Consider the following 17,258-nt stretch of genomic DNA (forward strand, 5'->3'; position numbering starts at 1 on the left):
ACAAGAGCATTTATTACTCTGACAACTTGACTCAGAGACTTGATGAGAGTTGAGAGCCTTTCTGTTTAGTCCTTGCTAACTGTTAACTTCAGCAGATTTTTTTGAATATGATTCTAACGTTATGATTTGAGAGTTCAGAAAGGCTCTCGACTGATCTAGAGTAGTAGAATTGCTTGAGTCATCCTAATGTCTTTGCCAATCATTCTTTGTAGAAAGGTTAAATTTATTTACTGCAAGTGAAATTATAATATCACCATTTTCTAACTCTCTGCCTAAAGCTGCTCATGCATCGATTAGACCAAATAATTATTTGCTTAGTCTCTTAGCTTTCAAAAATAACTCAGCTTTCATGGGAACACTGTTGATCAATTGATAAGAGTAGTTACTTACTAATTAACGCTTGCTATCATAAAAGTTGACTAAACTATCCTAAGCTCTTGTATAATTAGCTTCTGTTAATGAGATATTTTTTATATGATCTTCGGCTTTACCTATCACATGAGTTCTTTAATAATGAAATTTAACAATAGCAGCTAGGTGCTTTTTTCTATGGGCCAACGCTCTAGATATATATATATATATATATATATATACACATATATTAGCATGGCTGCGCCTCTGCGTCCTTTGTGCGCTAATTGTCTATTTTCAGCTTAAAATCAATTAGTTAAATAAAAAAAGTTCTATTTTTTTTTTTTTACAATCTCTTATCGAAAACTAACTTAATCAAAAACATTAGTACATCAAGTTTTTAGGTAAGCTATAAAATTAAGATGATATTCATAATTTATAAGTTAATCAGATAATCAAAAACACTTTGTAATAGTCATACTTTTAACACATAAATTACTCTTTATAAGCTGGTTTTTGCGCCCTTTTCGCGTTCTTACCATGAATGATGAGAGATTTCCATAAAACTTAAAAAATTTTTTTGTGTTTTTTTTTCATAAATTTTCAGTGCGCCTTCTCAAAAAAATTTTTTTTATTTACGTTCCTGGTGGTTCTGGTAAAAATTTTTGGTTTAAAACGGAAATATATTATTTTATTTTAATAACAAAAAAAATTTTAGCTATGGCTTGGACAGGCTTAGCTTAAATTTCATTATCTAAGGTAATGACGAGCCACGAAACTTCTAGAATACTATTTTATTTAAACTCAATAAAAAGCGGTTTTTTTAATATAAGAATCCAATGAAAAAATTACGTAAACTTTATGTCACAATTTGGGACGAAGCTTCTATGATATTAAAAATAGATGACACAACTCTAAGAAACCTGTGTTATAAGAGTTATAATAAATATTCATAACTTGTTAATTTGCAAATTTTCTAAATTTTAATCTAAAAATTAAAAAATTCAGAAAAAAACAAATTTTTCTGTTTACAATAGTAAAAACATTTTCTTTAACAAATAAAATAAAAAATATTGCAAAAAATTAAAATAAATTGATGTAATTGATCGAAATAGTAATTTTTTCACTGATTTTAGCACTTATATTATTGAATTTACATAATTAATTAAATACACTTTAAAATAAGAGATTATGTTGCAAATTGAAAGATTTAATTATCCGTAATGTTTGCGAATTAAAGTTTTTGAATTCTGACAAGTTAATAGAACATAAGAAGACACGTAAAAAATTATTATATGCTTATGATACGTGTAAAATTTTATTTATTACAAAACAAAGTTATGATAGACATCAATGGAAATACAGTTTATAAAAAACAATTACACGCAGATATTGTAATGAAAAATTCAAGAAATCAACACATTTAAATAGACACATGAAAATTAACAGTAAACGTGAAATTAAACACATTTATGCAAATGTGGAAAAAAATTTTTAAGGTTGGAAAACTTAAAAAGACATAAGTATATTAAAAGTTTATAAGTTTACATTGTACAACGTTTTTTAAATAAATTACTATTTTGGTTCACGAATAGCTTATTTTTCTTTACTTTCACACAGTATTATTATAAAATATCGTACTATCATGCAAGTCTAAAACGTCCTAAATATGTATTAAATTTTCTTGTGCAACACTAAAATTAGTTGGCGCAAAACAACTACTTAACAGAGCGCAATCATTTCTAAAACTGTTAAGGTTGTTTAGAAGTAAGGTTGGGTTGGAGTGGGATGGAGGAGGATTGGAAGGATATGCATGCGGGATGCATGGGGAATTGAACATCATAATAAAATTATATCAGCTAAAATACCTTTAAATTTTAAGAAACTTGCTACATTGTTTATTAAACACATGCTTCACAGTCTTTACACTTAAAAAAGCCGATGTTTAAATACATCCAACAACAAATATATCAAACTTTTTTCTAAATCATTTGCTGAGGTAACATTGTTAAAAAACGGTTATCCTGAATATATCAATAAAAATAACATTTTAGATTATAACGCTTATAACACTAGATTGAAGATAAAATAACAGTTGACAATGTACAGTATCATATAATTTTGCTAATGAAACATGGATGCCACATAAACATTGAAGATTGTACGTTTATTCAAAGCATAAAATATATTTACGACTCCATTCATAATTGTAGTGATAGAGCTTTTATTTAAATTTAAAATTAAGTAGATCTTATGATAAAATTCTAGATGCAATGAAAAACTATTTTGATGGTAGATCTTTTAGTTCCATGAATGCAGCATTGAGATTACAAGAATATTCAATTTGTGGTAGAAATCACAAGGTTGTAGGTCTTTCTGTGCACCTCGTGAATGAACAAAAATTAATTTTTGAAGGAAATAAAATTGCAAGGATAATAAAGCAATAAAAAAACGCATCTAGCAGCTTGGTTTTACTTCAATAAAGCTCAAAATTTAACGAAATCTTTAAAGTATCTTAATACCCCAATGAACTATATTTTTAATAATCAACTGAAAATTTGGGTAAAAAAAAAGGCAATAGAAAAAAAAAACTGCAATAGGCAGATTGAATACAGTAGTATTAGAAGATCATTAGTAAGTTTTTTTTGAATTAATAGTTAATAAGAAAATGGTACAACTTTTTTTTAAGATTTAAAAATATGTAAAGATATAAAATATGAAACATTCAAAGATACTGCGATTGACATGGGTTTAATCGCGTATAATTTACAGATTGACAATATTTTCTAAGAAGCTAGTAGTTGCACGCTTGCTTATCAATTCAGAAATTGTTTGCATAGTTTTTAATATCAGAGAATATACAAGGTGATAAAATTTGAAATAAGTATCAAGTTATTTCTGGTAAAGATTTTATTAATAATAAAATAATTATGCTCTTGTCCACATTAACAAATTCTTTCATCTAAAAGATAAATCATTTCAGTTATTTCATTTACTTGTACTGTTTTAAATTAACCTTCAAAACAATGATGACGCAGAGGAAGTTGCATTCTGTAATCATACGTTCACTTCAATGTATGCTTAGCTAAACAATAAATTAAAAAATAGTTTTAAAATTGTATCATAAAATGTTAAGAAATTTTTTTTTAACATGGTCCTGAAGAATCAGAAAAAACCTTTTTATATAAAACATAAATTTATTACTTCCTATGACAAAGAAGAAAATTTTGTTCATGGTATGGACTGGCATTGCGTCAGTACAACTACCAAAAAGTATAACCAGTCATAAGACTTTACACTTACCTTTGGATTCTAATAATGTTGGGTCTACGTTTCTTAAAAACTAAGCTTGAAAAAATTAATATCTTGAAATCAATTTCAGGATTTAGGATAAGGCTTTTATGATCCCAAAAAAAGCTTTAGCCTTATTAGACAGAGCTTTGCGTGACACATGCAATACACACTAACAGTTGGGAAGTGAATTAATAACTTTGGAAGGAGATTTCCGTCAAACACTTCCTTTCATAAAAAAAATTATAGATGTATTATTATATTACAAACTTTGGAGTCATTAGTTCTTTGAAGTTTTTTTTATATTTTAAAATAAAATATTATCATTCGTTCAGTTAAAAATTGTTCTATGTCACCTTTAGAATTTGGAGAGGAAAAATTAAAATTACTCGTCATTCCTGAAAACTAAAAAGTGAAAAGTATTTGGGGTTATTGGGTTATTTGATAAATAATTAGTAAAAGTCACCAATCTTTATTACAAAGTGTTATTCTGGCTTCTCGTAATAAAAAGACTACTTTTCTAAACAATAAAATTTTAAATCTAATGCAAGGAAATCTCATAACCTTATTTTACCATGAATCATGCTACGAACAAAGGTGTCGATGAATCGGATAATAACAATAACTTCAGTTTTTCTATTGAAATATTAAATAATATTCGTAAAGGTTTGTCACCGCATGAACGAAATTTGATCGTCAGAACAATAGTTACATTACTAAGAAGTTTGTGGGAAGCAGACAGTTTATGCAACGGCACCTAAATAAAGATAAGAGAGTTATTTAAGTATAATATTAAAGCTATAATTCTAACAGAAAAAAAACTTAATGCTAGAGTATTTATACTGAGAATCACTTTAAATACAAATAACACTTCGTCGTTACCTTTCATATTTTACAGAAAGCAATCTTCTTTAGTCTTGGCATTTGCCATGACAATTAACAAATTTCAAATAGATTGTTTCGATAAAGTCAGTATTAATTCAAAGAATCATGTATTTTTTCATGGGCAACTATACGTATCGTTATTAAGATGCAAAATTAAGGAAGGGATATTTATGCGAATTCAATGTAAAACTTATTTAAAATTAGTAAATGTTATTTAGAAAGAAATTTCTTATCAAGAGGAAGTATACTTTTTGAAAAGAGAAAAAAGTTTATGAATTAAAAGTTATTACATAAATCAAGACATCATTTTGTAGCAGCAGGTGGCATGATATTTTTATGGTTCATCATGTCACAATTTCGTAAGAAACCATTAAAGTTTAAACTTTCATTCAGGATAACTATGTGTAACACATTCCTAAATAAGATCCTTTTTTTAATAGTCTTTAAAAAAATTAGCTTATTTTTGTTGTTACATTGTATACATTTAAAAAAACAGTTACGTAAGAGGAATAAGTTGTAAGATTCTGTGCTGAAAATCCTATCTTATGAAAAACAGAATTATGTATACGACAACAAATTTAACGTATTATATTTTTTGTTTCTTAAATCATGTACATTAAAAGACGTAGATTTAAGACAGATGGATTTTTAAAGATAAAAAAATAATGAGCAAACGCAGAGAAGTATGAATAAACTATTATTTCATTACTATATCAGTTAGTGATTTTTTTTTTCCTCAAATCGAACATCGAAGAGTTCTGTATCTTCGTAGTTTTATAAGGCTACTGTCGATGACTATGACACTTTCTACTTTTTTTTTTACTACTTAAGTTTAAAGAAATATTTGTCATCATATCATGTCATACGATAACACGTATTTATTTAAAACTTAATGTACGAAATAAATACTACGAACAAAAAAAAGGTCAATGCACTTTACATTCAATAATTATCAATATTTATATAAAGATACAACCATATTGGATGTTTTTAAAACTTGTTGTTACTAAGCATAAGATCAGTCTGCTTGCCTCTCGAAGGGTGTGAAAAAAGTAGATAACTATATATAGCTAAGAGCTTATTTACCATGAAATGTAGGAGCTGTTGCTTGCGATTGCTGGCTAGTCTTTTTCACCACGCAATGTTCCTCGAGAAGGGTATAGGCGACCTTCTCGTAGTAACAATTGCCTAATTCTCCCCTACTCTCTTTTTGTAATGAAAGGCCTTCCATTTTTTTCCTTATCCCTTTTCCAAGATCTAAGTGCCCATGGTAGTGCCCTTATTATAGGAGCTGGACGTAGAAAACTATAATTAAAAATAAAAAAACCAAGTACAAGTAGCACTCCGGGAGTGCAGGCAGAAGTGAAAACTTGAACTTATGGCGCGTTGGGCACTTTTTTGGGTGAGCATTTTTAGGTGCGCTCGCGACATGAGAAATTGTACATAAAAAATCAAGTTTATCAAAGCAATGTGGGCACTTTTTGAATGGACATGAAGTATAATAATACAGAAACTATACTCGAAGAAAGCGGTTTTATTTCAATGAGTAAATATTAGTAAATAGTAAATATAAAATTTATCAATTTTTTTAACACAATACCATAACAGCAACACAAGTCAAATAAAATATTAAAATAAATAAATTTTCCGTTTAATATTCATTTTTAAAATAAATATAAAAAACTCTGAATCTCGTCTGTCGCAAGGGCACAAACGAATGCCCATGCAAAGACTGCGTATCAGCGTTGGTCTGAGCATTATTCCACGCTCACAGTTCATGCTTGATCGCACATAGCGCCGCTGACTGGATCCCACCGAGAACTACTTCGCGCGAGAATTTGAATTCAAAATCGTATGATTTTTTTAACAGATAGTTGGCGCGGAAATTCAAATTCGAAAGAATTCTTGGTATAATATTTATGTATGTAATCATGTGGCGTCTCACATCTCTCGCGCTTCAGGCTCTACTCGCCAGGTGGCCAAGCCCCTGATATTTGCTCCCGTCAAACGGCGAAATATTCGCACGATTCATATATAATCTTGATCGAGTCACTCTAAGCCCACACCTCTTCTGTGTCTAAGGCAGGGAGCACGTCATCAGCCTTGCTGCTGAGTCCTGGCGTGCTCTCGGGACGAAACACCTTTTTTCTCTTTTATAGACGACCTCTTGATCTCTATTATCATACAACATTTTCCAATATTTTAAGGCATTAATTAGCCAATACGTACAAAGATTTCTTTCGAATTTGAATTTCTGCGCCTTACTGTCTGCTGAAAAAATCATACGATTTTGAATTTGAATTCTCGCGCCAAGTAGTTCGCAGTGAGATCCAGGCAGCGACGCTATGTTCAATCAAGCATGAACTGTGATATGCTCAGACCAACGCTGCTGCGTATAGCAGCAGTGCTCTCGCATACCTATACACTCTGAGTAAACATATAGGTATGTAATCTCGTTTGTCGCGAGAGCACGAACGAATGCCTATGCAAAGAGCGCGTACAGTATACATATATTATAAGAATACACGCTGAGTATATCTGTGTAAAATCTCGTCTGTCGCGAGAACGGCTGAAAATGCTAACCCACAAAAGTGCCCAACGCGCCATAAGAACTTTTCACTTCAAAAACTATATTCGATGTTTTTGAACTTGTTGTTAATAAGTATACAATTGATCCTTTTACCCTCTGGGTGGTGTTAAAAAAATTTTATATAATTTAATTACCTTTTTATTTCTTAGAGCACGTTTACCAGAAGTTGTAGGAGCTGCCGCTTGCGATTACTGGCTACAGTTTGTTTCAGCTCATGTGCAGTTTGTGTATGCAATGGCATATCGATGTACCATCGACTGAGCTGCTAAAAATCTGTAGAATTATCCATCATAAAGCAAGGAGTACTGGATTAGTAACACGTAGTGGGGGGGTTATCATTGGTGAAGGGGGTAGTGACAAAAGGGGTACTTGAAAATGTGCGGCGGTTAGTGGGGACGCGTGGGGGCTCACAAAAAATGAGAGATATTATTAATGGGTTAAAATAATGGTGAAATAGATGGAATTTTTTTTTATTTTGTGGGTGGCTATAGGGGGCCACAGGGGTTATGGAGGGGCTTTGAAAATTGTGCCAAAGGGTCAGGGGAAGCTCAGTGGGTCTTTGGCTATTATGTTATTAGATAAAAATGTCATTGACAGGAATCAAACTTTTCCTTTTCTGTGGGAGATTGTTGGAGAATGGCGAGGCAGGGGGAGGGGGTTAGTGTTGAAAGCCCTGCCCTTTTAACTTAACTATACAGAAATACATGCATATATTTTTTTTGTTTTATATTATTTTATAACAATGAAATGTATGTACTATCTTATATTGTGTGTGAAACTGCAAACTTTTTTCTTACAATTAGTCTGATGTATAAGAACTATTGAAACCATGCCTAAGAATTTTAAAAACCATTTAAATAGAACATATCGTCAAAATTTTTTAGAACATTAAGTTTGGCTTATTTCTTACCATTTTTTTTTCGTTGTGATCTTTTTATAATGGCGTATGAAACTATAAGACTTTTGAAAGTTGATAAGGTCATGAATTTCCCTGTTATTCAGGATACATCTTCATGAATTCTGTCAAAAAAGAAAAAAAGCGTTAATGGATAAATTTTCACTCAAAAAAAATTTTGTTTAATAATCCAAATTTTATTGATATGTAAGATGCCGTGATAAAATATTTAACTACAGTGGAACGTTTTGTTATTCATTTTTATTTGGATTCTTTATTAATTCACATACTACATATTTTGTTGACAGTGACGTAAGGCTAAATTTTACTATTACACATTAACCATTGCCTCAATAGCACAGTAGTATATTAAAAAATATCTACTTTTTCTATCTCACTCACATATAGAGCAAAGTCGTTAAAACCGTTCTAATTGCTAACCACAAAATGTACTTAATCGATTATGCTGAAATTTTGCATACTGATTCTTGACACTTTTTAAGTGATTTCATTACAGTTTGTATGTTTAAAAAATTAATAACAAAAGCAATAACTAAGCCTAATGTTTTCTAAAAATTGGCCAGGTTTGCGCTTTAGTTTGGTTGAATTTACTAAGTAGTTTCGATGTAAAATTGAAACAATTTACAATTAAATTAAAAAAATTGTGGTTATAATAAGCCCAAGCAACGTACCTAATACACAGTTGCTCATGGATGGTGCATGAGGCCAAAAAATAAGAACTGTAAAAATGGGTATCCCAGCTACCAACGACACTGTTTTTTAATTAATTAGTGACTCACACCAAACTCTATCCTGAACCAACAAGCTTGACGAGTACCACTAATACAAAGGCGTTCTAAACGCAAACGTCTCCAGTAAAAAACCGGGAGACAATTAGCCAGAGCACAATCTACCATAGTAATTTGGGGTTTTATGGTCATTCTTTCAACCGATCCAGTGCTACTACCAGAGCTGAGTGTAATACAACAGAAAGCCAGGAAGAACAACCCTCAGTTCGGACAGCCTTAACAGCTTACTCAGTGGTTCGTAGTAACAGCATATCCAAAGAGAAGGTATTCTTCAGGCCCAACTACTATTTTCCCAACTACTGATAAGTGGTTGTTTATCCGGGGACCGAACCAAAGACGAGATATTATTTGGTCAGTGGCGTACCTTCCTCCAGCTTGGTCTCCGTAAGCAGAAACTCGTAGAGTTAAAGTCAGGCTACCCTTACAGCTGGCCAAAGTCAGCAATCATTAAAAATAATAACAAGGAATGGCTAGAAGTATCTCTACTGGCTCTTTTTACGGCCATTACAAGTTTTTACGTTCCTTATTTAACTATCAATCTCATCCTCTCTTTTTAGGACCACCTAACGTTAAGCTGCCCTGCTAACAATTACATGCTTACTAATATTTCCAGCAACGATTCGTCGACTCAAAGAGTATATATAAAGCTGGCCACTATTAAACCAAGTCAGTCATTCACTGGCAGACGTCATGAGTGGAGTTGTTCGTATTAAGGCTGGAAACTCTGGTATCTGACAATCCTACGTTACATTACTCTCTTAACTCTGATAGTATTTAACCAGGATATCACTGATGCTCTCCGAGGTATGTGTTAGGTGAATCTAACAACTATGAAGGAAAAATAAAATTAAGCAAACGTGACAATCTCTAACGGGCAAGCATTATGAATTAATCTCTTCACCTAAGATTACCAAAACGACTGAGCTCTGCAAAAAAAAGAAGGTGCTTTAGACACCAACGTCTCCGGTATTACACCAGGAGACGTTGGTAAAGATCTCAAGAGGTCTGCAACTTGCTCTAACGCTTCAGACGTTGTTTGTCACACGATCAGTCTGGTGCTACAACAGCATGCCAGAGAAGATTACCCTCAGGAATCCACGCAGTTACATTTGCTGGAAACTTCAGTCAAAAAAGAGCTTAGTTCACAAGTCCTGTTTTAGAGCCATCGGATGTCAAACTACCTTGCAAACAAATATATTACAACTTAACAAAGTTGATAAAAAACAGCTTTTAGGGCTCACAAAAGTTTTAACCATGCCTATAGTCACAAGAAAGGGAATTGGAAGGGAAACCTTAAATGTTTAAAATTTTTGGCGTCAAGAAACTGACGCAGAGCATATATCGAGATTAAAACAGCAGCGTCAAAACCGATTAATAAACAATACATTACGTGAAAGATTAGATTTCCATTATAAGCCTAACAGTGATCACTTAAATTTTCAAAATTAGTAAATAGGTAGAATAATGGATATTAAACAATTTTTTAATTATATAGTGTTTGTTAGTCTTAAATATTCATAGTTTTGATGAATAACCCTTTTTATTTATGACAACATAAGAAAGTACAATTTATTGACCCGTAGGGTCAGTAATTATTTAATGGTATGATTAACGCATGGTACTCCTCAGCATAATTAGATTTTTTCATTTTTTTACAACTTATTATTTAACATAATAAATAACACAGATTCCAAATAAATATGTTTTTAATAAAAAGATTTTTGTGTCGGGAAGTGGCAGGACTAGATGTAAGATTTTAAATTAAAAACAATTCAAAATACTTGTCAACATACTTCGGTATTTCACTGAGTGAATTTCGAGCGAAGCCCAATTGAATACGGGGGGGGGCTGCATATCAACTGTATCTGCAATCACTGGTATTGGAGTGGACCTACACATCACATTCACATACAATAATACCAAAATTAGAGCTTTTCCTTCTTTACTTCGGTGTAAGCCAATATTTGAGATATCCACATATGCGTAAGTACTCCTTTTTTATTCTTTTGAGAGCAAGCCCGCTTCCAAAATTACCCGTTTTTTTTTTCTCTGTAACCCTTTTTGTATTCTAGGTAAGTGATCCTAACGATCTGATCCATATGGGGAGGTTAGATTTCTTAGTTGGTAGGCGCGCTTGATGAATTCAATACTACTTCTAGAACAGCTGGGGTGGCTATGAAGGTTTTTTTCTCGTTGCTTCATCAAACAATAGAAACGTTTGTTACTTTAGCGATGTATCTTATAGGCTATAGAGATTGATTTGTCAGTAATAGGCATGTAAACTATTAATTTTTTTATAAGATTTAACATAAACTTTAGGGGGAAAAATAAAGGCAGCTTCAGTTATACATCCAGCCTACATGTGCTGCTTTATTTTACAAGCACTTCTTAAATTACTCAGCACTTAGGGGAGAAAAGCAACAGGGATGAGGGAAAGTAACTAACTACTTAGATTTACTTACTCTTTTATGCAATCTATGGGCTCTTTTAAACTGTCCACGTTAGTATAAACCTTGTGACTAGCTCCTTTACACTTCTAGATAACGTTGAAGAAGTGTTAGAAAAATACTTCATTAATTCTTGAAAATCAGCAGCAGTGGTAAGGTGGTGAGACACGAACAATCACCCATCTGAGTACTTACTGCACCGAGTGCTGGTTAACTTCAGTGATTGGCAAAACTGCATTCTTCTGCTGCCCACTGTGTCAAATTTTCATTTATAGATGGTAGAACTTTTCATCCTAATAAGCTGCAGAAATAAAGTACTAAAATTGGACCAAGTTCTAAAAATCTAAGCAGTAAGATGGATTTCAATTGGATGTTGCGCGTTTAATTCATTACAGCATGAGGAAACTATAGGACTGTCATTAATTGTTAGGAATCTAAGATAACAGGTTTTGCTTAAATAACATGGATTCAATAACTGCCCTTAAAACTAATAGTATATTCTAAATTCATCATTGTGCTAATTGATAAATTCATCTTACTGCTGTAATTTTTAAAACGTCAAAGCTTTATTTTAATGACTTTGAATTCCCTCCAAAAATAGAGTTGAAAGGGATACGAGAATCTACGCCACCGTCCATGATGAAGGAAAGGTATTATGAAAAGGTACGCCACTGCATCATATTAGGTACGAAATTAGGCTTTCGTACAATAGTTTGCAAAGTATTATTTGTATCGAAAAAAACGATGACAAATTGTAGGAAATGAACGAAACCATTCATTTAGGTCTATGTATTAATAAAACTTCATTAGTGATTATTAGACCACAAAGAAAATTCGTGCTACAGTATCATGGGTGTTTATGTAGTAGACGTGTACGATATAGTATTTAAAGTCTTGTGTTCATGATCAAAATGAGAAGACAGAGATATTGTGTGTTTTCTTGCAAAAATACAAGTCCTAATAGCAGTTATGTGTTTTATCATTTTCTATCTACAGGCCATGAGTAATTCTAAGAAATGGAATGGGTACCTATTGTTAAAAATTGAAGTATATATACAAAACCAATTACTAGAGTAAGCAACGGATTTTTTCATACATAAGTATGTGATGTTTTTTGTAGCAACTATTTAATACAGTCGAATCTCATAGTGACTCAAGTTATTTGCAGCAATCACTATGTTGGTGCTGTAAAGTTAAATGAGAAATTTAGTCCTAATTATGCACCATTACTCGTTTTCTGCCACTAAGATACTAGTACAGTATCGTGTCATTAAAGTCTCTTTTTGAGGTTAATTGAATCATCTTCAAAAAATACTAAGGCACGGTACCAAAATACTATTTAATAAAATCTATTAGTTTTAAGCATAAACGCTTTTAGAAATGATGACTTTAAACATTCAGGACTAATGTTCATTCCAAGCAGCAATCTTAGACATTAGTTAACATTTATTAACTTTCAAATGATACCTCAGCTGATAAAAGCCTTAATTGTATAAGCACAGAATACAAAAGCTTGTAAGTTAAAGTATTTACTAGAAAATTCTAGAAACTAGATAAAGTTACCATTTCTAGTCAAAAGAACTATAAGACTGTATTATGTGGGACATATGAAAACGCAGATTAATAAATTAACTTTCACTGATTTATAAGAGTATACGAATAAAATAAAAGAAAATTATTTTAAAGTTCCAATCCTGTTCAACCTAATAATCAAAAATTGGATCTGTCAGGAGTATCATTTAATGATCTTAATTTTTGTTAAAGCAACTAGAAAATATGAACGTGGCATCTAATAAGTGTAAAACTTCCATGAGAAACTAACTTCTTATTTTTTAAGTTATACTTCTATAGGCACTTTATGCACGGGGGTAAATAAGCGATTTCAGATTTCGACCTAAAGAAAAAGTGTGACGGAAGTGGATTTTTCTTTTTTTCTTGATTCTTTCCCTTCACCCCACCCCTCGTAACATACTTCCAGTTTTCTCTACACCACATGATGCAACATCACATGACCATGCAACACAGATTCCAAAAAGATTTGAACCCCCGACCTCTTACTTTTTTGCCACGGCCCTTACCGACTCTGCTATGAGCAGGCCCAACATAGAGAAATCAATTACTTCATGTTATCATACAGTTTGTAACTTATTTTATATAGAAATTATTATTTTATACACATTAATTTATTTGGTTTAGTTATAAGTTAATCAAATAAAGAATTCTCTAAATAAAATAATTTTTTTTTTTAAGGTTTTTTAAAAAAACTAGGCAATTACTAAATTTTTGCAGAGAACCCCTTTAATTAATTAATAAATATTTATTTCTACGTTTTCAATTTGTTACTTTTACAATAAATAAATAACTTTTCTTATAATTCTTTTATATTTTCTCTAAACTTTCCAAAATTACAAGTAAGTTTTTTTGTACTGTACACATACAATACGTAATTTTAATTGTATTCTATTCTTCTAAACTTTTTTCATCCATGATAAAAGTGGTTTTTTGACTTTAGGACGTTCTTCACGTAGTGTTTGAGGGCAAGCTCAGAGAAATGACAGGAACGCCAATGCGTACAGTAGAGCTACTCACTCTTTTTCTTATGTGGATGTACTCATATATATGATTTTACGCCCACCTCATCCCCTCTTTCAAAATTTATTCAAAATTTAACTTGTTGGTCTATTTAAAAATTTGATAGAATTTTCTAAAAGTAATCTTTTGTACCCAAAAAATTAGGAGATTCCTAAAAATCATATAAATGACATTTGATGTAAATATTTATTTAATGACATGTTAATACCCATTTTTTAAAATGTGCTAGGTATAAAATAATGCTACAGGCAAACGAGCTGCAATGTTCGTGGGTATTTTTTATGCTGTTTTAATATTCGTTTGATGTTACAATAATATATGTCAAAAAAATCTATGTGTGATGTCTTAAGGGACATTTACTGGCATAAAGTTCTACCTGATTGAAAAAAACTATACTACAGGATGATTTCTTTAAATTTTCTATGTACAATTATATTTTGAGTATGAAATATGGGCAACAAATAAGTGTGGGATTGTAGGTAATAGATGTGAGCGTGACGTTACAGATGTAATCAGCGTAGGCAGTAGAATGTTGTTCTAAAATTACCGAAAGATTTGATAAAAGTGCAAGGTTTTGAACTGGCCAGGCTATACATTATTTTTATCGTATTGTGCCATTTTTAATTGTTTATAATTGTTAACTCATTAAATAATGATTAAAATCACATGCATAGGTATACTCATTCCCACAATAATTGCACTACCTTCGTACACAATATTGTTTTATAGAAGGTATTTTTATACTGAAAATTATATTTTTTGCCATATGGTTTTATAGAAGTATAATTTTATACTTTGGTACCCAAGCACTCATTGTCTTCTGGTTTTAATAACACTTAAGACCGGAATGAGATAATCAGCAAAAAAAAATTGTTGTATTAATATATAAAACGACTATTTCAATAGTTTTTTATCATTACTGCATCACTTAGCTAGCAGTACATCTGATTTATTTTTCTGGCCTGACAAGGATAGTGTTCAGGGATAAATGCCAGAGTATTTTTATCTATAATTCAACCAGACAAAAGTTGTTATCAACTTTACAGAGTTTTAAATAGATGTTCCAGCAAAAGTTTATAGTCATGTTTGCCCATACTCACACTATAAGAAAGGTTTTACTGCATAACTTTTGGTTAGAATAACTGCGTGTGGCTTTATTTCATTTTAATTAAATGTAGCAGGAGGTTGAAAAAGTGATTGCCAGATAACAATTGAATCACGATTGCTGAATCTGCTAGAAGACAGTGACGTAGTCCCCGCTGATTAGAGATACCCACATATTTAAAAAGCGGTTCATTAAAGTGGAAACAAAGTTATGATTGTTATGCTCCTATTTTTTTAAAGCATTAGAGAATCTACTAAAAAATGAGCCCATTTATGTATAGTATTGTCGGAATGAGGAGTCACGTTAAACGAATAATGGAACTACTTCGCACTTTTCATATCTTTCATTAAATTTCAACTCATTTATATAATTACTTTAACAAATCGTACATATACGTTGCATCTTCGTAAATTTTTAACCAGCTATTATCAAAAACAATAAAATGAAAGTATTGGAGCTAACACGATACGTTGTACGATTAAAGAAAAATTTGTAATTGATTGTCATAAAGAAATGGAACCTTTAAATATTTTTGTGTGTAACGCAGAAGTTCTTAATCATTTATTGACTTTATTTTTAATTACAGTTATTTACACAATATTAAAAGTTATCAACAATATTTTTTTTTCAATTTACAGAAATTCAAAATTTTTATTCCAAGCCTTTTTTTTGCGATTTCATTTTGAACTGTAGGTATTTGTACTGTATAAGTATTCGGTGAATATTTCAAAGGTAGTAGGTAGAGTTTAACACAAACAGTTTCGATAAAAAAGTTTTGTTTTGTTAAAAAAAATGTTATCTCTATGTACTGTATGAACACAACTACCTAAAGGAACTAGTGAATAAATGAGCAAATTGCATACAGTCAAACCACATACATACATTAATAGTTTGGTCTGTACGACATACACATGACTTATTTCAAGGAGAAATTTACCATTTTCAAAATATAAATAACATATATTGTACCCTTGTAATGCTTTTTCTAACATTGATTTTGCAGAGCATGTAACAGAACACTTTTTTTCAACGATTCTTGTTACAAAAAAATCATAACAGACAAGTCTATTAGGTTTAGTACATAGCCATTGCTAATGATATTTAACAACCAGACCAACCAAATAACTCGACATTGGCGTATTTTTTCATATTATTGTCTTGCCTATCTTTCATAACCAATACAGTATTGCGCAGAATTAGTCTTCAATTTTTTTGGGTTAAGCATGTCTAAAACAAGAGAACTGACAATCTCGCATTTAAATAAATTCATACTATGAGCTGATTCACTACAAGTATTTCTCATTTTCTTTTCTGCCCTCCATACTTGACTATCAGACTGATTTAAAGTAGTACAACACAACCGGGCCAGTTTTTTTTCGAGCATCTCAATGTTTTATTATTTTCATAAAAAAAAGCAGCACTTCTTTAATCATAGTAATTTAACTTTTTTATGACTAATGATAATCAGAATAAATAAATAAATTTATAATACGTGCCTTACACCCGTTCAATTTCGGAGTTGTTCCCATATACTTTTTTTTCTTGTTTTTTCATTTTTTTTTTTTTTTCTTTTATACTTTTGTTGCCTTCCCTTCAAATTTTCCCCAGAACTGATTGTTGCTTGAGATCACTAACATTCACACAGGTAGGTTGTATTTCGAGAGCCTGAACAGTTGGAGGAGAAAGCATTGGAAAAAAAACTTCCTGTAGAATATTCTTCCTTTGCAAGCTATCTAGCTGCTCTCTCTCCCCACTTATATTCTTTGTTCTCAGTCTTTACTAAACTCTCGTTGAGATTGTTAAAATAAATTATAGCATCGACATGTTTACATTTATTACATTGATTATAAGCACAGTCAGATAAATCATTTTTGTTGACTATATATTTGCTTGGCTAGAACAAAAAATGTTTTTTCTTAGTGTATACAAATATCAGGAATTCATTTAATCTTATAACAGTTATTACCTTTAAGAAAACATTACGAGAAAAGAAAAAGAAGCTGATGCCTGCCTAATTACAATTTTAATAACTGTACAGTAGTTTGGCTTTTTTATTTCCTGCATATTGTAAACATGTTTAGCTTCAAAAAACTTTCTTCCTTCGATTTGAGTCTACGGTGGAAAATCAATTTTGTGACTGATAATCTCAAACCCAGATTTTAAATGATGTTGATTTTAACATTTTACATCCCACCTGAATTTTTTGTCAAAAATAATCTCTGAGTCCGAAACTAATAGCTATCTTTTATGAATTATTTAAAACATATCATCTGCTTAAGATCATATACTTAGT

The 17,258-nt window shown here is 31.1% G+C and overlaps 1 protein-coding gene across 1 annotated transcript in view; it reads left to right on the forward strand.

The window, feature by feature from the left end:
* The window catches only part of tau (microtubule-associated protein tau), a 59,974-nt gene that overhangs the window by 19,594 nt on the left and 23,122 nt on the right, over positions 1-17,258 (forward strand). The gene's annotated exons all lie outside the window — the stretch shown is intronic.

Source organism: Copidosoma floridanum, unplaced genomic scaffold (genome assembly GCF_036245765.1).
Source record: "Copidosoma floridanum isolate Cflo_tuat_1 unplaced genomic scaffold, Cflo_Japanese_pri ptg000004l, whole genome shotgun sequence".
Taxonomy (NCBI): domain Eukaryota; kingdom Metazoa; phylum Arthropoda; class Insecta; order Hymenoptera; family Encyrtidae; genus Copidosoma; species Copidosoma floridanum.